This window comes from Selaginella moellendorffii, unplaced genomic scaffold (genome assembly GCF_000143415.4).
Source record: "Selaginella moellendorffii unplaced genomic scaffold, v1.0 SELMOscaffold_6, whole genome shotgun sequence".
NCBI lineage: Eukaryota > Viridiplantae > Streptophyta > Lycopodiopsida > Selaginellales > Selaginellaceae > Selaginella > Selaginella moellendorffii.
In genome coordinates this window covers 493,980-516,663 of record NW_003314267.1, presented here as the reverse complement: position 1 = coordinate 516,663, position 22,684 = coordinate 493,980, and positions in this window count along the sequence as shown.

Below are 22,684 nucleotides of genomic sequence, written 5' to 3'. Positions count from 1 at the left end.
TATTATATATCCTCATCTCTTAACATCAAATGTGACTTTGGGTATCGAAAGTTACCTGTCGACCAGTCCTTACGGACACTCTTACCTTGCTGCCGCAATGGCAGGAAGTCGGTATTGCTGGACCTGTTATCAGTTCCCACTTGAGCTAGTTGAGAAATTGGTTAATGACCATGCACTTAGATTGGATAAACATAAGGTAGGAACCCTATGTGTTTCTTGCTGAGCATACTCGGCCTGGTTTGAGAAACTTGAGTCATTGGCTTGCACTTGCTAGTATCAAGAACCCCCGCAATATTGAGATTGGTCCCTCAACATTGCTAGATGATAGCTTACCATGTCTGCCAAACACCCTCGCTATCATGCCTTTTGTGTTAGTCTCAATTCGTCCCAGATGCTATTTATGGAAAGTGTCTAGATTTGCTCATTTGGCATATCTATGGAATGTAGAGATCGTCCTGAACACAATGGTGTTCGTCCCGTGTCCAAATTCACAATCTAGAGACATTCCACATTTAGTAAGTTTTGAGCTTGTCCCAGAGACTAACTGCAGATACTAAGGGAGGCTTGGGGTGAAAGCCCAAAGCGTGTGTTCCTCAAGGGAAGGGGGGGGGGGGGGGCTATGGGGGGTTTCAAATGTATAGTAGGGATAGTGGGTAGGTCGGGCATGGCTGACCAACCTGAGGCATAGTCTAGCTCCCGCTTGCGTGCCTGTCCTTGTTCTACGTCCGGCTTGGGTCTAAGCCCAAGTTCCATTCCATGCTAGCTGGTGGAGTACCCATACTCTCATGTTAGGCCACCGGTATGCCGAAATAGCACCAAACTCCGTTTGGCTCCGTTTTGCGTGCTGGTCCTGGCATTGGGATGCTAGTTGCTCCAGGACTATTCCAAGTCGCCTCAGGCCCTTGTCCCTTCACTCATTGGGCTGTATGCTCGGGAGTTGCTTTGTGGTCCGGTTCCATCACTCCTTGGCTCCACGCTTAAGAGTTTGGCACTGTTCCTTCGTTCAGTGGCCCAAGGCCCTGAACCTCGGGTTCCTATAGACACATGGCATGGACATGTGGCATGTGACATGTGGCATCTGTCACGTGGTACAAAGAGGGTTTAGGTTCCGCTTCGTGGTGTTATCCTATGGTAAATCACCATAGGACAAAGGGTCAAAACCACGTGCGCTACATTTGGTATTAGAGAAAAAGTCTCGGCGAGTACTATCCAATGAAATTGGGCAACTAGTCTCGTTGCATACGCAGAGATGAAAACGATGATCTGAGTGGGTATACGTTTGGGTGCAAAAGACTTCGCAATTGTTCCTTGGGTATGGATTTGGTTACCTTCTTGTTCCATATTATGTGAGCTTGCTCTTGGGCTCATAGGGTGGACTGAGTTATTCCGGTTGCATGAGTTTACGTTTAGGCTCGTGAATGAGGCACATTAGCAACTCAAGATTGCACTTTGAGTTGGCAGGATTAATGATAGCCTATCGGTGGTTCCATGAGTTATTCCTTGTACCATGGGTGAAAGCAAACCTCCCTGGGTTTGCTATGAGTGGCAAATAGGCTGGTCCGTAGCTGTTTAGCATGGCACTAATGGATCCTTCCTAAGTATGATTATAAGTGGATCAATCAAGACTATAGGGATTAGTCTATTAGTTTAAGTAGTCATGGCTGTGCTCTCTCATAAACTTTTCTTGGATTGAACTGAAGGCAGTGCGAAAGCAAGCTTGAGGTTTGGTCAAAGATGAGACCGAAAAGAGAGTCATTGAGGACAGAGGATCAAATACGTAAATCATTTTCTCTTCTTGAAGAGATGATTTGCAACGAAGTGTTAACTCATTGCTTGTGTTCACATCATGCAATCAAGAGTCTATATCCTGATGCATATTGGAGATGGTGGTCTTACAATGGTAAGTTGTGGGATGGATAGCGGTGAAGTGTTATATCATTTTGTCTAAGCTTGCTATTGGAAGACTTGGGTTGCAATGCTTAATTCTTTTCTGGGGAACCTTGTTATTGCTCCTTGAGTAGCTTGGTGTTGAATTAGTGTTGAGTTTGGTTGGAAAGAGAGTGGCATGAGCTTGTTCGTGTTGTAAACAAAAGTTAGTGGTGTTAGGTGTTGTAGATCTCTATTTGATGGGGTGTAGCATTTATGTTGCATTTTGTCGAATCGAGTTGGCACTTGATATTCACATAAACCTTTGCAGTAGTGATATGGGCATTGCTCATAGTGTTGCTTGATTGATGATCAAGTCATTGTGATTTATATCATATCCATGTGATAATGAGCAATGTGTTTACGAAGTTGCTTGGGTAAATGATGATCAACCCCAAAGTGGTTGATGGAGAAGCTAGTCTACTTGCATGAAGTAGCATTGTAGTAGCTTTGACTGGATTCTTAATGATGGTCCATTATGCTAAGCTTAAGTTGGTACCTTGCTTCCTTAAGTTTGCCCACTAAGGTGTTGGAAAAGGGTTATAGCATTCATTTGTTATAGTTCATCGGTTGATCCATTAGCACTTGGAGTAGATTATTGGATGGAGAAGGTGTGTAGTTAGGGCATTGACATCACTAGCACTTGTGTTAGTGGAAGTGGCATTGTTATTTTGAGTGATTAGGAATTTTCCTTGGACCTTGATTTTTTATGTCATTTTTCTTATTAGTGTTTTGGCTTCACATTGGATCTTGAAGGTGATTGAAGAAGAGTGTTAGTGCAATGTGGATATCCGAAGATGTGGTCTTCATGATCAAGCCTTGGATGTTCATTTTGCACTTTGTGGATGTCAATGTTGGATATCGGTTAGATGGGCAAAGATGTTCGATGCTTAAGCATATTATAGGTCATGAAAATTTGTGTTGAGGTGAATTTATGTGAAGTTGTTAGTAGGAGGAAGTTGGTTGAGTCTTGAAAGTTTGCATTCCTAGACTAAGAGTCATTCTTTCTCTAGGATGGAAATTTTCCACAAATTTTCTTAGACTTCTCCAATGGCTGATCTGTTGGTCACTTTGCCGAAAACCATTCCATTTTCGTAAGCTAGTACAAACTAGTGAAAGGGTTGGAGTTGACTTTAGTTAGCTTAGACCCTGGTAGGTAGTTTATATAATGCGGCCCGAAAGGGATGTTGACTTTTGGGGCTAAAACAATTGAGTTGGATAGAGTCTAGAGTTGATGTAGAAAAGTGGCCGTTACACTTTTCTAAGAAAGGTGACCTTTGTGCCTTTCTTTTGTAGCGTTGTGCTTGGTGGTAGGTTTCACCTTGCATTTCATTAAACTATATGAGAGTAGTGAGCTCTCACTAATCTTGACTTGGTCTTGGTGGCCCTGTGCCTTGGCTAAGGATGGTGATGTCTAACATAGTTGTTTGCAAGTTGAAATGTCGGTACCCGTATTATAGCTGTGTTTATAAGGAGGTTGTGTACCGATATGAGTCCATCTTGTGGTCTTCACTTTAGTTTCGACTAAATGTTGATTACGCATAGCTAGCCTCTTCAAGGCATGCTCAGAGCTATTGGCTAAATGCATTAGTGAGTTCATTGCGGTTGATTTGGATTCGAGTAGTCATTTAGTTCGTGCTTGTCCATGAACCTTTATCTCGTGCCTGAGGTATCACGTTCATGTTGGACAAAGTATATAACTTGATGACAAAAGGTGGTGTTTGGGTCTTGTGAAGGCAAGTTGAGGAGTGATTGTTAGTTGCTTTGCGACTAGTGATTACTTGTAGACTTCGTCAAGGACTGTTGACACTTGCTTTGCTTGGTGATGATTTAGCAGTGATGGGTTTGTTTTACCTGGTGGTGTTGCGGAGGATCGTGTCGTTAGACTTACATGAGTTTTTCATGTTGGCATGTCGACTTTACCTCTGTTGATACCATTTGGTTACATTTAGTCCGTAGTGTTGGATTTCATTGAGTCTTGGACGTGGTGAATCACTCCTTGATGATGTGTTATCTGTAACTGAGTATTGTTGGAGGATTGGTCTCAGATACTGACTAAGGTGTCTTCGACTTTGGTTAGCTTGGTTGCTAGAAAGCTTTGAGTGGTGATTCACTCTTGCTTTCTTCTAGCTTTGTTATGGTGTTGATGACATTGAAGTGATGCCCTATCGTTGACATCGTTAGTATTGGGATTCAGGTGAAATGAGATGTCTCTTCTTAGGATTGATATTGAGTTTCATTAGGCTTGATGAAGATAGTGTTGATGATTTGGTTGTAACTCTATGTTGTTGGCATTCATGCATTTGCTAGTTAGCAACTGTATTGACGTTCAAATGAACTGAGTGGCAAGTTTGAGTTAGTTGTGTTCTAGATGAGATTGTTTAGTAGGGGTTGAGCTTTAGCTTTTCCTTGAAAAATGATTTTGTCGTGAACTATGCTAACTTCACGAGAGGACGAATTAGTGTTCGATATTAAAAAATTTGAGTCCCTATTGGATTTGAGTTAGACTATATCAATCATTGATGATTCTTCTTGTGCTTGTTATGAAGTGAATTACGTCTTGCTATAAAATGGATTTATGGAGGATCGTTTACTGATCACTTGTTGGGCATAGCTCCATTGTGCTTAGCTTTTGGATTGATGCATTCATTAGCTTTGGCATTATAAAGTTTAGCTTATGGATGTGTTGAGGAAGAAATTGTGAGTTGCATCATGATTTCTTCTTTAGCATTGAAGTTAGTTTCTATGAGACTTGTGATCATTATTAGGCAAGACTTGGCTATATGCTTCTTCAAGCTTTTGGTTCTTTGAGTTTTATGCTCATTGTTTCATTTGTTAAAAGTTGTTGGGGAAGACATTTTGGCTCCTAGCTTCGATGTTGAAGTTAGTATTTGCATCTAGCAATCATTGGTGATGTTTGACTATCATCTGGGATAATTGATTATCCTTGTCAGAGGTTTAGCTTGATTATCGTTGATCTAGATTGATTTGCTATTCTTCGGGATGGTGGATTCCTTCTTAGACGATGATTTTGCATCTCTTTATTGATGGGATGATTGATGATCTTTCATGATGGTTAGTTGTTCTCTTTGATGGCTTATGGCTTTTTGCATTACCACATGTTCTTTATGGTTTGCCTTGAATTGGTCTTTTGGGTTTGAGACATCAATAGGATGTTATTGACACTTGCTTAAGCAACTCTGGTTCCTTGGTATTATTGACCGGGATCTATTCAAATTGGTTAGTGCAATAGTTGGCATGACTGAGTGTTTGTTGGTCTTACTGCATTCATTCTATTCTGTTAATTTTTGCTCAAGTTAGTTCTGGTAGGTTGGGATGTTATTTCCTTCGGGTTATACATTCGCGAGTATTGTGCTTGTCAGTCAATGATATTTTGTGTTCTTTGAGTTGTGTTTTGTGAGTTGTTTGGCATGCTATCTGCCATTTTCGGTAGTTAAGTTTCATCATTGAGTTTACTTGATGATCTACTTCCTATTGAATTTTGTTGGATGATGCATTCTATATTTTCCAATGGTAGTGATCTTGGTGGTTCCTATCCTATAATACTGGTTTATCGGATGATAACTTTCTTGGAATACTTTTGTGTTCTAATGTAAGATATAGTCACTGATAACTACGACTCTACGATATCATTGTTTATGACTTTGATATAGTTCATATATTGATCTTTGAGTTTGGGCCAGTATAGGCAAACTGGCTTTGGCACTTCGTGTGCATGGTGAAATCTCTAGTCATGGGGTAGCTACTGTCGACTGGTCACATAATCCGCCTCTCTGTCGATGTTTTTTATTCCGTTGAAAGGGCGTGACCGTGTAAACAACTCTAACTGCCTGTTTACAATAGTCTATCTAAACCTTACCGACGGGTTTGGTTTCTTTGCTCAGGAGGGTTGGGGCCTCTAGCTTTTCTCTCTATGTCCTTGCGGGCAGGGGCATATCACACTTTTGTAGCTGGGTGACACCTAGAGTAGCAAGGGTGGTTGACTTCGTTGGTCATTTCCTTGTCGGTGATGGCCGGAAGGTGTCTAAGTTGGTAGCGCATCCGCGTTAGACAAAGAGGTTACCCTCTAACTCATTTAAGTTGGTGCATTTCTCACATAGTGTGAGTATCGTGAACTTTTTATGGAGTTGTTTCCTTGGCGGTATTCTAGACTGGAGTATGCATCAACGAGGATGTCGATCTTCCCAAGGGGGGGAGAGTGTCGCGAATGTGACTTTGGTCATCGAAAGTTACCTGTCGACCAGTCCTTACGGACACTCTTACCTTACTGCCACGACGGCAGGAGGTCGGTATTGCTGGACCCTTTATCAGTCCCTCTTGTGCTAGTGGAGTTAACTGGGCATTTCGAGTGTACTTAGACCGGACGAGCATAAGGACGGAATTCCTACGTGTTATTAGCTAAGCATACTTAGCCCGGTAAGGAGTTCCCGTCTCGTTATGTCTTGCACTGGCTAGTGAGAAGAACCCTCGCGTATTGAGATTGGTCCCTCAATATCGCTACATGATAGCTTACCGTGTCTGCCAAACACCCTCGCTATCATGCCCTTTGTGTTAGTCTCATTTCGGTCCCAAATGCTATTTATGGAAAGTGTCCAGATTTGCTCATTTTGGCATATCTACGGAATGTAGAGATTGGCTTGAACACAATGGTGTTCGTCCCGTGTCCAAATTCGCAATCTAAGGACATTCCATATTTAGTAAGTTTCGAGTTTGTCCCATAGACTAACTCCTGATACTAAGGGAGGCTTGGGGTGAAAGCCCAAAGCGTGTGTTCCTCAAGGGGGGGGGGCTATGGGGGGTTCCAAATGTATAGTAGGGATAGTGGGTAGGTCGGGCATGGCCGACCAACCTGAGGCATAGTCTAGCTCCCGCTTGCGTGCCTGTCCTTGTTCTGCGTCCGGCTTGGGTCTAAGCCCAAGTTCCATTCCATGCTAGCTGGTGGAGTACCCATGTCCTCGCGTTAGGCCACCGGTATGCCGAAATAGCGCCAGACTCCGTTTGGCTCCGTTTTGCGTGCTGGTCCTGGCATTGGGATGCTGGTTGCTCTAGGACTGTTCCAAGTCGCTCCAGGCCCCTGTCCCTTCGCTCCTTGGGCTGTATGCTCGGGAGTTGCTCCGTGGTTCGGTTCCATCACTCCTTGGCGTCACGCTTGGGAGTTTGGCACCGTTCCTTTGTTCAGTGGCCCAAGGCCATGAACCTCGGGTTCCTATGGACACGTGGCATGGACACGTGGCATGTGACACGTGGCATCTGTCACGTGGCACAAAGAGGGTTTAGGTTTTGCTTCGTGGTGTTATCCTATGGTAAATCACCATAGGATAAAGGGTCAAAACCACGTGCGCTACATTTGGTATCAGAGAATGAGTCTCAGCGAGTACTATTCAATGAGATTGGGCAACTAGTCTTGTTGCATACGCAGAGATGAAAACGATGATCCGAGTGGGTACACGTTTTGGTGCAAAGACTTCGCATTGGTTCCTTGGGATAGGTTTGGTTACCTTTTTGTACCTTATGATGTGAGCTTGCGCTTGGGCTCATAGGATGGATTGGAGATGTTCCGTTCACACGAGTTTGAGCTTGGGCTCGTGAGTGAGGCACATTAGCAACTCGAGGTTACTCTTTGAGTTGGCAGGATTAATGTTAGCCTATTAGTGGTTCCGTGAGTTATTCCTTGTACCATGGGTGAAAGCAAACCTACATGGGTTTGTTATGAGTGGCAAATAGGCTGGTCCGTAGCTGTTTAGCACGGCACTAGTGGATCCTTCCTAGGCATGATTATAATTGGATCAATCAAGATTGTAGGGAATAGTCTATTGGTTCAAGTAATCATTGCCGTGCTCTCTCATAAACTTTTCTTCGATTGAGCTGAAGGCAGTGTGAGAGCAAGCTTGAGGTTTGGTCAAAGATGAGACCGAAAAGAGAGTCATCGGGGACGGAGGATCAAATACGTAAATCATTTTCTCTTCTTGGAGAGATGATCTGCAACGAGGTGTTAACTCATTGCTTGTGTTCACATCATGCAATCAAGAGTCCCTATCTTGATGCATGTTGGAGATGGTGGTCTTACAATGGTGAGTTATGGGATGGATAGTGGTGAAACACCAAACCATTTTGTCTAGGCTCGCTATTGGAAGACTTGGGTTGCAATGCTCAATTCTTTTCTGGGGAACCTTGCTATTGCTCCTTGAGTAGCTTGGTGTTAGATTAGTGTTGAGTTTGGTCGGAAAGAGAGTGGCATGAGCTTGTCCGTGTTGTGAACAAAAGTTAGTGGTGTTGGGTGTCGTAAATCTCTATTGGTGGAGTGTGGCATTTATGTTGCATTTTGTCGAATCGAGTTGGCATTTGATATTCACATAAACGTTTGAAGTAATGACATAAGCCTTGCTCATTGCGTTACTCAATTGATGATCAAGTCATTGTGATTTATATCATATCCATGTGATAATGAGCAATGTGTTTACGAAGTTGCTTGGGTAAATGATGATCAACCCCAAAGTGGTTGATGGAGAAGCTAGTCTACTTGCACGAAGTAGCATTATAGTAGCTTTGACTGGATTCTCAATGGTGGTCCATTATGCTAAGCTTATGTTGGTACCTTGTTTCCTTGAGGGTTTGCCCATAAGGTGTTGGGAATGGGTTGTAGCATTCATTTGCTATAACTCATCAGTTGATCCGTTAGCACTTGGAGTAGATTATTGGATGGAGAAGGTGTGAGGTTGACGCATTAACATCGCTAGCACTTGTGTTGGTGGAAGTGGCATTGTTACTTCAAGTGATGAGGAATTTTCCTTGGACCTTGATTTTCTATGTCATTTTTCTTGTTAGTGTTTTGGCTTCACATTGAATCTTGAAGGTGGTTGAAGAAGAGTGTTAGTGCAATGTGGATATCCGAAGATGTGATCTTCGTGATCAAGCCTTGGATGTTCATTCTTGCACTTTGCAGATGTCGGTGTTGGATATCGATTAGATGGGCAAAGATGTTCGATGCTTAAGCATATTGTTGGATGATGAGAATTTGTGTTGAGGTGAACCTATGTGAAATTGTTTGTAGGAGGAAGTTGGTTGAGTCTTGAAAGTTTGCACTCCTGGACTGAGAGTCATTCTTTCTCTAGGATGGAAAATTTTCCATAAATTTTCTTAGACTTTTCTAATGGCTGACCTATTAATCACTTTGCACGAAAACCATTCCGTTTTCGTAAGTCAGTACAAACTAGTGAAGGGGTTGGAGTTGACTTTGGTTAGCTTAGACCTTAGTAGGTAGTTTGTATGATGTGACCCGAAAGGGATGCTGACTTTTGGGGCTAAGGCAATTAAGTTGGATAGAGTCTAGAGTTGGTATAAAAAAGTGGCCATTACGCTTTTCTAAGAAGGGTGACCCTTGTGCCTTTCTTTTGTAGCATCATGCTCGGTGGCAGGTTGCACCTTGCATTATGTTAGACTCTATGAGAGTAGTGAGCTCTCACTGATCTTGACTTGGTCTTGGTGGCCATGTGCCTTGGCTGAGGATGGTGATGTCCAATTTAGTTGTTTGAGGTTGCGATGTTGGTACCCGTACTATAGCTTTGTCTATGAGGAGGTTGTGTACCAATATGAGTCCATCTCATGGTCTTCACTTTAGTTTCGACTGAGTGTTGATCATGCATAGCTAGCCTCTTTAAGGCATGTTCAGAGCTATTGACTAAATGCATTAGTGAGCTTATTGCGGTTGAGTTGGATTCGAGTGGTCATTTAATTTGTGCTTGTCTATGAACTTTTATCTCATACCTGGGGTATTATGTTCATGTTGGACAAGTATGTGACTCGATGATATGAGTTGGTGTTTGGGTCTTGTGAACGCAAGTTGAAGAGTGATTGTTAGTTGCTTTGCGACTAGTGATTACTTGTAGACTTCATCAAGGACAGTTGACACTTGCTTTGCTCGATGATGATTTAGCAGTGATGGGCTTGCTTTACCGGATGGTGTTGTGGAGGATCGTATCGTTAGACTTGCATAGGTTTTCTATGTTAGTATATCGATTCTATCTCTGTCGATATCATTTGGTTACGTTTAGTCCGTGGTGTTGGATTTCATTGAGTCTTGGATGTGGTGATTCACTCTTTGATGAAATGTTATCTGTAACTGAGTATTGCTGAAGGATTGGTCTCGGATACTAAGTATAATATCTTCGACTTTGGTTAGCTTGGTTGCTGGAAAGCTCCGAGTGGTGATTCACTCTTGCTTTCTTCTAGCTTTGTCCTGATGTTGATGGCATTGAAGTGATGCTTTGTCATTGACATTGTTGATATTGAGATTTCAGTGAAATAAGATATCTCTCCGCAAGATTGATGTCGAGTTTCGTTAGTCTTGATGAAGATAGTGTTGATGATTTGGCTGTAGCTTTGTGTTGTTGGCATTCGTGCAATTGCTAGTTAGCAACCGTGTTGACGTTCAAACGAACTGAGTGGCAAGTTGAGTTAGTTGTCTTCTAGACGAGATTATTTAGTAGAGGGTTGAGCTTTAGCTTTTCCTTGAAAAGTGATTTAGTCGTGGACTATGCTAACTCTACAAGCAAAAGAGTTAGTGATCAATATTGGGAAGTTTGAATCCTTATTGGGTTTGAATTCGAATATATTGATCATTGATGATTCCCCTTGTGCTTGTTACGATGTGAGCTACGTCTTGGTATAGATGGATTCATGGAGGATCGATTAGATGATCATTTGTTGAGCATAGCTCCATTGTGCTTGGCTTTTGAGTGATGCAAATCTGCTCTTCATTAGCTTTGCATTATGAAGTATAGCTTATGGATGTGTTAAAGCGGATGTCGTGGGTTATACCATGATTTCTCTTTAGCATTGACGTTAGTTCATGCGAGACTCGTGATCATTATTAGGCAAGACTTAGCTATAGGCTTCTTCGAGCTTTGGTTCTTTGAGTTTTATGCTCATTGTTCCATTTGTTAGAAGTTGTTGGGGAAGGCATTTTGGCTCATTAGCTTCGATGTTGAAGTTTGCTTTTGCATCTAGCAATCATTGGTGATGATTGACTATCATCTAGGAAAGTTGATTATCCTTGTCGAAGGTTTTGCTTGATTATCATTGATCTAAAAAGATTTGCCATTGTTCCGGATGGTGGATTCTTTCTTCAATGACGATTATGCATCTCTTTATTAATGGGATGATTGATGATCTTTCATGATAGTTAGTTGTTCTCTTTGATGGCTTTTGGCTTTTCGCAATACCACATGTTCTTTGTGGTTTGCTCTGGATTGGTGTCTTGGGTTTGAGACATCAGTAGGATGTTGCTAACACTTGCTTGAGCAACTCTGGTTCCTTGGTATTGTTGATTGAGATCTATTCAGATTTGCTAGTGCAATAGTTGATATGAACAAGTGTTTGTTTGCTTTGCAACATTCATTTTGATTTGTTGATTGTTGCTCAAGTTAGTTTTGATAGATTTGGATGTTATTTCCTTTGGGTGATACATTCGCGAGTATTGTGCTTGTTAGTCAATGATACTTTGTGTTCTTTGAGTTCTCTTTAGTAAGTTGTTGGCTTACTGTCTACTATCTTCAATAGTTAAGTTTCATCATTGAATTTCCTTGATGATATACTAGCTATTGAATTTTGTTGGATGGTCATTCCTATGTTTGCCAAATTATGATGATCTTGGTGGTTCCTATACTGTAATACTAGTTTATCGGATGATAACTTACTTGGAATACTTTTGTGTTCTAATCTAAGCTTTATTCACTGATAATTAAATCTCTAAGATATCATTGTTTATGACTTTGATATAGTCCCTATATATTGATCTTTGAGTTTGGGCTAGTATAGGCAGACTGGCTTCGGCACTTCGTGTGCATGCTGAAATCTCTAGTCATGGGGTAGCTACTGTCGACTGGTCACATAACCCGCCTCTCTGTCGATGTTCCTTATTCCGTTGAAAGGGCGTGACCGTGTAAACAACTCTAAACTGCCTGTTGACAGTAGTCTATCTAAACCTTACCGACGGGTTTGGTTTCTTTGCTCAGGAGGGTTGGGGCCTCTGGCTTCTCTCTCTATGTCTCTGCGGGCAGGGCGTATCACACTTTTGTAGCTGGGTGACTCCCAGAGCAGCAAGGGTGGCTGACTCCGTTGGTCATTTCCTTGTCGGTGACGGCCGGAAGGTGTCTGAGCTGGTAGCGCATCCGCGTTAGACAAAGAGGTTCCCCCTAACTCATTTAAGTTGGTGCATTTCTCACATAGTGTGAGTACCGTGAACTTTTTATGGAGTTGTTTCCTTGGCGGTATTCTAGACTCGAGTATGCATCGACGAGGACGTCGATCTTCCCAAGGGGGGGAGAGTGTCGCGAATGTGACTTCGGGTATCGAAAGTTACCTGTCGACCAGTCCTTACGGACACTCTTACCTTACTGCCACGACGGCAGGAGGTCGGTATTGCTGGACCCTTTATCAGTCCCTCTTGTGCTAGTGGAGTTAACTGGGCATTTCGAGTGTACTTAGACCGGACGAGCATAAGGACGGAATTCCTACGTGTTATTAGCTAAGCATACTTAGCCCGGTAAGGAGTTCCCGTCTCGTTATGTCTTGCACTGGCTAGTGAGAAGAACCCTCGCGTATTGAGATTGGTCCCTCAATATCGCTACATGATAGCTTACCGTGTCTGCCAAACACCCTCGCTATCATGCCCTTTGTGTTAGTCTCATTTCGGTCCCAAATGCTATTTATGGAAAGTGTCCAGATTTGCTCATTTTGGCATATCTACGGAATGTAGAGATTGGCTTGAACACAATGGTGTTCGTCCCGTGTCCAAATTCGCAATCTAAGGACATTCCATATTTAGTAAGTTTCGAGTTTGTCCCATAGACTAACTCCTGATACTAAGGGAGGCTTGGGGTGAAAGCCCAAAGCGTGTGTTCCTCAAGGGGGGGGAGGGGCTATGGGGGGTTCCAAATGTATAGTAGGGATAGTGGGTAGGTCGGGCATGGCCAACCAACCTGAGGCATAGTTTAGCTCCCGCTTGCGTGCCTGTCCTTGTTCTGCGTCCGGCTTGGGTCTAAGCCCAAGTTCCATTCCATGCTAGCTGGTGGAGTACCCATGTCTTCGCGTTAGGCCACCGGTATGCCGAAATAGCGCCAGACTCCGTTTGGCTCCGTTTTGCGTGCTAGTCCTGGCATTGGGATGCTGGTTGCTCTAGGACTGTTCCAAGTCGCTCCAGGCCCCTGTCCCTTCGCTCCTTGGGCTGTATGCTCGGGAGTTGCTCCGTGGTTCGGTTCCATCACTCCTTGGCGTCACGCTTGGGAGTTTGGCACCGTTCCTTTGTTCAGTGGCCCAAGGCCATGAACCTCGGGTTCCTATGGACACGTGGCATGGACACGTGGCATCTGTCACGTGGCACAAAGAGGGTTTAGGTTCTGCTTCGTGGTGTTATCCTATGGTAAATCACCATAGGATAAAGGGTCAAAACCACGTGCGCTACACTCGAGAGTCAAAGGAGGAGATTGTTGATCTGCCATGGAGACGAATGAAAAAGAAAGAGCAAAAGAAGAGAAACGACAAAAAGCTAGAAGGAAATGGTAGATTTAGACAATGCAAAAAGCTAGATCTAAACCAAAATCCTAAAGGAAAGAACAAAAGAAAAGAAATGGAAAAAGCTAGATCTAGACAATGCAAAAGCTAGATCTAAACTGAAATCCCAAATCCAAGCACTCCCCAGGTACAATCAAAGGTGCCCCTCTCCTCCACCAATGTGGGTGCATGGAATATGGAAAGGGAATACAGAAATGTGCATATTAATTAGCCCAAAAACCCTAGCTTATATATAGGAACGAGTGGTCCGGATTGAAACCAATCTGACGGCTACCAAAATCCCACTATGCTAATATTAGTATACGGCATCGTAGCCGTACACTTGGCCCTCACAATATGCAATTTCTTCTTACAAAGGAAGAATTATTAGAAGTAATATTATAAGTTGGGTCTTCATTCGGTTCAAATGAAAGACAATTGAAAATATATTTTTAAATGCCTTTGACATAGGATGACTAAGCATGGAAAAAGATTCATAAAATCTTGGCTACTATGAAAGAGCATCATTGCTAAAGAAATGATGGATAAAGCTATAAAACTTCTTTTTGTAAGGCTTTGAATACTAGATGGTTATTAGGAATTAAAATTTTTATAAATTAAAGTGTTTTTTTGAACTTCTATAAAAAAATAGGGAGTTGAAAAATCATGCAACATTTTATCATATTGACAAAGAGTTAATTAAATATTTTAATATTTGAGAAACACATTGATGAAGTTGTTACAATTAAGGTGTGGACTATGTAAAGAAACCTATGTACATACTACACACATCTATATACCTTCAAAAAGTCATTTGAAGTTGCATGGCATTTTTATTTCAACACATTAGAGTAATCTTGCAACGACATCGTGGCCGTGATATTTGCTGCTGGGCATGTGATGAAGTTGGTCATACTTATCGGCGTTGTCAGCGTTTTCCGAACTTGTATCAACCAATACAGAAAGAATAATAGGAGACCTCTTGTTATAAAGATGAGTTTAGAAAGTAAACATTAGATGAACTGGTGCCGAGTGAACCCCTTGATGATACTCCTGAAAGAAAGATGGAGGGGTCATTGACTTATTCACGCAAGGTCCCTCCGTTACTTGTGCAACTCCTCATTTCCCGGATGCATCTCGGTGTCCAAACCTTCCATTGTAGCAGCACCAACAGGACGTTGCTGACGCCAAGGTCTCCACCCAGGAAATGGAGGTCGCTAATCCGGAAAACGCCGACAACGCCGATAAGTATGACCAACTTCATCACATGCCCAACAGCGAATATCACGGCCACGATGTCGTTGCAAGATTACTCTAATGTGTTGAAATAAAAATGCCATGCAACTTCAAATGACTTTTTGAAGGTATATAGATGTGTGTAGCATGTACATAGTTTTCTTTACATAGTCCACACCTTAATTGTAACAACTTCATCAATGTGTTTCTCAAATATTAAAATATTTAATTAACTCTTTGTCAATATGATAAAATGTTGCATGATTTTTCAACTCCCTATTTTTTTATAGAAGTTCAAAACAACACTTTAATTTATAAAAATTTTAATTCCTAATAACCATCTAGTATTCAAAGCCTTACAAAAAGAAGTTTTATAGCTTTATCCATCATTTCTTTAGCAATGATGCTCTTTCATAGTAGCCAAGATTTTATGAATTTTTTTCCATGCTTAGTCATCCTATGTCAAAGGCATTTAAAAATATATTTTCAATTGTCTTTCATTTGAACCGAATGAAGACCCAACTTATAATATTACTTCTAATAATTCTTCCTTTGTAAGAAGAAATTGCATATTGTGAGGGCCAAGTGTACAGCTACGATGCCGTATACTAATATTAGCATAGTGGGATTTTGGTAGCCGTCGAATTGGTTTCAATCCGGACCACTCGTTCCTATATATAAGCTAGGGTTTTTGGGCTAATTAATATGCACATTTCTGTATTCCCTTTCCATATTCCATGCACTCACATTGGTGGAGGAGAGGGGCACCTTTGATTGTTCCTGGGGAGTGCTTGGATTTGGGATTTCAGTTTAGATCTAGCTTTTGCATTGTCTAGATCTAGCTTTTTCCATTTCTTTTCTTTTGTTCTTTCCTTTAGGATTTTGGTTTAGATCTAGCTTTTTGCATTGTCTAAATCTACCATTTCCTTCTAGCTTTTTGTCGTTTCTCTTCTTTTGCTCTTTCTTTTTCATTCGTCTCCATGGCAGATCAACAATCTCCTCCTTTGACTCTCGAGCAGTAGTTGGTCCAATTGCTTGATGCTATGCGCTTGCAATTGAACAACCAAACTCAATTGATGGTGGCATTCACGGCACGTGGTCCAACTCCTCTTGCTCTTGGTGCCACTCCTCGCGTTCGGCTGGAGTTCTTTCGTGGGAATCTTGGGGATGATGTGTACCATTGGTTTGATCACTTCACGATGATTGCCACATATCATTCTTGGGATGATGCTTGACGGTTGCGTGAGTTTCCCACGTGTCTCCAAGGGACAGCGTTGCAGTGGTACAACGGTTTGGGAGCAGCCACTCGCGAGGATTGGAGTGTTCTTTCGGATGTCTTCAAATGCGCCTTCGAACATGCCGATAACTGTGATGATGCTTTCCAACAATTGCATCGTCTTTGCCAAGGGCCATCTGAGTCGGTGATGCAATTTGGTGTTCGTTTCCGAAGTCTTTTGCTTCTTGTGGAACCAAATATGTCGAAGCGGATCAAGCTAGGAATGTTGTAGCCAGCACTTCGTCAAGATCTTGTCGGACTTGTGCATGCACATTAATCGAGAAGTCAGCAGTCAGCTCGTCGAGTGTGCCTAGTCAGCGCCATCCCATTGCATATATAAGCCGTACATTACAACCAGCGGAGATGAACTACTCCACGACAGAGAAGGAGTGTTTAGCAGCAGTCTGGGGATTCGAGAAACTTCATGCATATCTACATAGTTCTCGGACGTTACTTGAAGGTGACCATGCTGCTGTTACTTCATTATTAAAGTGGAAGAACTTGGTTGGTCGTACTGCTCGGTGGGCTTTGAAGCTTCAGATATATGATTTTGATGTTGTTCACCGCCCAGGGAGTCCTATGGCTGATGCTGATGCTCTTTCTCGAGCTCCTCTTCCGTCTTCACTCTCTTCTCATGTTTCTGATGAGCCTATCATTCCAGCATCTGTGGATTTTCTAGACGAGGATTCTATGCCGTCGGTGGTTGCTATACTTGACGCTTAGTGTCCACAAGGTGCAGAGCAAGATCTACCTTCGCTTGATGAGGTTCGTGAGGCTCAAAAGATTGAGCCATGGATTCGAGGGCTTCGAGATGGGTTTGAGAACCCTGCATCACTTGCTGATGACTTGCCTTTCCGGCATTTACATTCTCAATATCGTCTTGAAGATGGCCTTCTTTATTTTGTGGGGACAGATCCTGATGATCATTTACGGCTGGTGGTGCCTTCTTTATTTATTCCACAGTTTCTCCATGCCTACCATGATTCTCCTGTTCTAGGTGGGCATATGGGACATCGTCGTGTAATTGAGAAGCTACGCAGGTCTTTCTATTGGCCGGAGATGCGATGTGATATTATCCGGTATGTGCGTAGCTGCGTTTGGTGCCAAGTTCGTAATACTCCCCCTCGGGCTGCGGAAGGACGGTTGGAGTCAATTGCAGTTTCCTGTCCGTTTGAGTTGGTGGCATTTGATCTTATGGGATCTTTTCCACGGTAGACTACTGGCAATGAGTATGTTATTATTGCTTCTGACTATTTGACTCGTTGGATGGAAGTTGGTGCTCTTGCTAGCACCTCTGCAACTGCTGTTGGATACTTCCTCCTCAATCGAGTGGTGTTCCAGCATTCTTGTCCAGAGCGGATTCTTTCGGATAATGGTCCCGCATTTATGGCTGAGGCATTTCATGTTTTGACGTCTCGGTTGGGGATTCGCCACACTTTCACGAGTGCTTATCATCCACAATCAGACGGTCTAGTGGAACGGCTCGTTCGGACGTTTAAGGGGATGATTGCGAAGTATGTGAACTTTCAGCATTCGGATTGAGATGGTTATTTGCCGTCTCTTCGGTATGCATATGTCACTGGGGTGCAGAGTTCTGTTGGTGCTTCACCATATAAACTCCTATATGGTCATGATCCAATATTACCAACGGAGCTGGGTTTACCTTCGCGATTGCCACGAGCTGCAGATGCTAGGTCCTGGGATCAATATTTGACAAGCATTCTTCCACTTGTCCAAGCGGAGTCTGCCGAACACTTAGGCCGCGTACAAGTGGGACAACAACGGCGCTACAACTCCCATCATCGTCCACCTACGGAGTACAAAGTGGATGATTTGGTGTTAGTCCGTTTTCCCCATCTTACGGTATGTGGTTTATCTAAGGGGCTCTTTGCACAATGGAAAGGACCGTATTGGGTGTTGCGGCAATTTGGACCACAAGTTTATGAGGTTTGGCATGACGTCCAGCAGGCCGATCCTCCAGAGATTGTGCATGTGCAGCGGTTGAAACACTTCATACAAAGGGATCAGGAGCGGTTAATACCATCTACAGATCCGCCGATGCCTCCTCCTGATGTTCCTCCAGATCCTGGCCCATCTACAAGAGAACCCTGATGGTCTTCCATTATTCCGAGAGGAGGGGATGATGTGAGGGCCAAGTGTACGGCTACGATGCCATATACTAATATTAGCATAGTGGGATTTTGGTAGCCGTCGGATTGGTTTCAATTCGGACCACTTGCTCCTGTATATAAGCTAGGGTTTTTGGGCTAATTAATATGCACATTTCTGTATTCCCTTTCCATATTCCATGCACTCACAATATAATATTAAAGATCTATTTATTTTGAGATTTTTCTCCTTTTACTTATATTATCTTTTCACTAAATTGTATGTAAGAAAAATGAACTATTTGAGTATAAACATTAGTGACAAGATTAACAATAAGACAATGCAAGGAGGCCAAAGATTTCATGATAATGATCAAGAATTATCTTGACAACACTTCATTCAAGAGGAGTTTCTAGCTAAATACTAGCAAAGGATGTATAAACAATTAAAGGGAATAACTTGAAAGATAATTTATTAAAGCTTAAATATAGAGAAAAAAGGTTTATGAATATAGGTAAATGTTTTATCTTGTATATCTTCCCAGGAAGAGTAGAAGAAGGAAGTTTCAAAATGAAATTATGCTTAAGTTTAAGCATCCAAAGAAGAAAAACCTAACTTAGGGGAGAAACAGTTAGGAACAATTATAGAATCATGTAATATATAAATAACACTTAAACGTGCTGAAAAACAATCCCCACTCACTATTGTATGCATTTGCATTGAATTAACCATCTTTTTTCTGACCTATGATTGTTAGTGCAAAATAGAGTTGAGAGAGTGATATATATTTATCCTTACTCAGTTCAAAATTGAGTTCTATATTCTCTTTTATCTTCTTCTTTTCTTCTTCTATGTTTTTATCTCTGTTTATTTGTCATTGTTTTGTAGATTGGGGTGAGAATGTGAGTATAGGCAAAAAAAGCCTTACTCATAGCCTTTTATTAACCTTAGACACTTGAGATTAAAAATGTTTAAGTTTTAGAAGTATTGGGTTCGGTGACCTCTCAAAAAATTTAAATTTAAAAGATTATTTTGAATTTAGACTTTTCGAGAGGTCATTCAACCCAATACTACTAAAAACATTATTTTTATAAAGTGCTAAGATTGCAAGATTTTCATTACATAAATTTACAAGGAAATGTGGTGGATTATAAACAACCAAAAAAACACTTCAAAAGACAATCCATTCAAATTCAAATATAGAAAGAAAGGGTTAATGAACAAAAATGCACCCCATTTTTAATATTATTAGGTTAGATGACCTTCGGGAAGTCAAAATTCTAAAAGTTACATAATGCTTCAATTGTAATTTAAAAGGCTTTTCTGTCCATAATTCCTTCTAAGGATTATAATATATTATTTGATCTACCCCATTCTAGAAAGACATAAGATATAACTATGCACACAGAGGTTGCTACACTGTGGCAAATCCTTAAGCCATCTAGAACAAATTAAAGATACCTATCTAAATATTCATTAATTAGAGTGATCCATATCAAACTATGAGAGACCATTATAGAAAAGATAAAAAAGATAATTCTGATAAAATACTAAAAACAAGAAGAAATTCTAAAAATTAAAAATATTATTATAATTTTAGTATAAAAATAAAGTATATACAACAGTTTATAAGCTCATGTAAAATTGAGTAATCACTAAATTTTCTTTAATCAATCTTAGTAAAACACCTAAGATTTCTATATTTACTACTAATTTTAAATTATATTACTAATCATATCAATGGTAAATATAAACATTAACTACAAAAGAACTAAATCTTAGTTCATAGTGATAAAACAATTACATAAATTTTTTGAATAAAAAGAGTCTAATTAAATTAGAAGCACTAAAAAGACTATCTATATTTGACATGCCTTTTCAGTATATTTTTATAAAAAAATTAAGTTCAACGTTTTAGAAATTTATTTAGCAGACTTGTATAATTTTTTCCTCAATTTTATGTATTGTTGTAGTTTTTTAGGAATATTTTAAAACTTCAAAATTAAATAAACTTACAAACTTTATTTAATTTGAATTTTCTCACATTAAATAGCTTTAAGTCATTTAATTTATATTTTTATAAAAACTTAAATATTTCTAAATGTGGTATAAATTATTTTTAATACTAATTTGAGTATTATAAGAATTATTTTCTTACTATTTATTCTCAGGAAATCTAAATATTTTTGAAATTTTGTTTCGATTATAATACAAAATCTTTCCTTATCAAATATAGAATAAATAGTTTAATACTTAACTAAGAGAGGCATTATGAATATCAATTTAATTCTTTATGCTCTACATTTTGCTTTTAATATTTTGACAAATCTAAAAGAAAATATTTCTTTATATTATGTTTATATAAGTTTTCAACACAAGTAATTTATGTCTAATAGGTAAATTAATATAAAATTATCAAATAATATTTAAATTATAATTCACTCATTTATTTTCTACATATATTTATAATTTATGTTTTCTTTAAAACAATTATAAAAAATTAATATTATATTTAGGAATAAATTGTTATTCACTTTTTGTACTCTAACTAAAATAAATAAATATTTAATGGAATATGTAGTTCCTTTAAGTTATAAATGGTAGATAATATAATTTGGATGTATAGTGCAACTCTTTATTTCTTTTATTCATATTTTTCTTTTTGGTTTAACATATACATATTTTATAGGGTTTTAATTTAATTTTAATATTTAATTTAAATTTATATTTTTTTAATAAACTTTAAATTAATTATATTATCAATTATATAAGTTAAAAAGGGTATAATAGCTTTTTATGCATTTATATTTTCAAGAGTTTATAAATGAGCATATTAAATTAAACTTAATATTTGTTCAAAAATTATAAATGATATATATTTTCTATATATAATGTAGTTAGGGTTTTATATGGTTTTATACCTATATATTTTTGTAAGCTGGAGAATACTTTTCTTGAAAAATTAAGTTTAATAATATTTCTAATTAATTAATTTTTTTAATTACAAATTAATATCCAATAATGTTAAAAATAATTAAGTTTTAATATATTTTATAGACTCCTTAAATGTCTTGATCATATGTTTTTTTATTTAGAGAATTTAATTAATAAATTAAATTTTAATAAACTAGCAGTTTCAATTTTAAACAATATGGGTTATAATTGAAATTTTAAAAATCTTAAATGCAATAAATACTTTTCTCTTCTTTAGTTTTTTTTATCTTCTTTTACAAGATGAAAAAGAAGGCAAAGGGAATCTAAAGCATTGATTTAACAAGTGTATTTAGGTAAGGAAGGACTTCTAAACCTCTTTCATCATTGCGTAACAAAAAATGTTCTATAGTTAATAATTAATATAAAAGAAAGTGATATTTTCAAATTTTTTTTTTTATGTTTATCAATGATTCTTCATTTACTCTAGATACAACACAATAAGAACATGTAAAGAAAAGAAAACAATTTCACAAACTAACCTCTTTAATAACTAAGTGTTGTGTTATGCTTGAAAATACATGTCATTTAAAGAGCTACTCATTACTTCTCAATATCAATATTTAAACCATATAGTCTTACCTAGAGTTATAATTAATTTGAGAAATGACTTATAACACCAAGACAAATGCCTTGAACTCATTTACTTGCACCACCAGGCTCATTTATGCCCATGTCTATTGCCATAGCACTAGATCTAGAGGGAGAAGACACCCAAGCCACAAAAGCTAGAGCTCCAAAAATAAATTGCCATCATGTAAATTGTGTTTTGCAAATATCTTAGGGTGTATTACCCACACCTATTGCCATAGTGCTATTCACTTTAAAACTCATCAATCTCCCAAACTTAGTATAGTTCTTCCTAATAATTTACAACTTTGCATTGTTGAAATTGTGGTTTATGCTCTTATCATGCCTATAAGGCTGTGTCTTATACTACTCTTGAAAAAACACTCATTACTTCCCAATGCTAAACATTTAAACCACAATTGATCATTTTACAATTAGAGTGCCAATAAAAACTGTCTTGCATTGCTAGGGCTCATTTGTGCTTGGGCACCTTACATTGCTAGGCTCATTCATAGTTGCTTGCTGCCAAGCTCATTCATTGCCATGCCTACTTCCATGGCACTAGATTGCAATCCCATATATTAGTAAGCAATGAAGCTTTAGAGAAGTCTCTAATCAGGACATGGTAAAAGTCTTTGAGATGCTCACTACTTCCCTACAATTTCATGGAGAGCAAGAAAACACCTAATCTACAAAGCTAAATTGCATCACCACACTCTCTCTCACTAACCATAATTGTGGTGTTGCTTATACACCATGAGCATGAAACCCTAGAATTGCATATCACCCTCTTCCCTTCCTTGCCACATGTGCACATTGCCCATCAAAACCTCTACCCAATTCTTCCTGAAAGCATGTCTTCCAAAGTTGCTCTATGCAATGTCTGTGAGAGGTTGGGCTCTTCATTTATATAAATATATATATATATATATATATATATATATATATATATATATATATATATATATATATATATATATATTGTCTTTACTTCAACAAAATTAA